Consider the following 460-nt stretch of genomic DNA (forward strand, 5'->3'; position numbering starts at 1 on the left):
TTAGGATTCATCCTTGATTCTTCGACTATGAGTAGATCTCTTCCCGAAGAAAAGATTGCGAAATTTTTTTCAAAGTGTTCTCAGTTATATCAATCAAAGATGGCTACCATTCGCCAGGTGGCCGAGGTTTCCGGCTTGCTCGTATCAGCTTTCCCAGCCGTTTGATAGCTTCAACTTTTTTATCGTTCTATCGAAGCGTGCAAATCGCAAGATATCTGCTGCTGGGGCAGACTACGATGATCGTGTATCCTTCACTGAACTAGCTCGTAGCGATTTGTTGGGGGTGATTGAAAACATTCGGAAATACAATGGCAAGCCCTTGCGAGCACCCGCCTTTTCCCCATTCCATCGGAACATGTTCTCTACTTTGAATTTGACGGTTATCGTTAATTGTTAATTTGCTTTCAATTTACTATTATCGTTAATTTAGGACACTGTGTCCCAGGACTTTGGTAGCAAG

This window comes from Montipora capricornis, chromosome 8, assembly GCF_036669925.1.
Source record: "Montipora capricornis isolate CH-2021 chromosome 8, ASM3666992v2, whole genome shotgun sequence".
NCBI lineage: Eukaryota > Metazoa > Cnidaria > Anthozoa > Scleractinia > Acroporidae > Montipora > Montipora capricornis.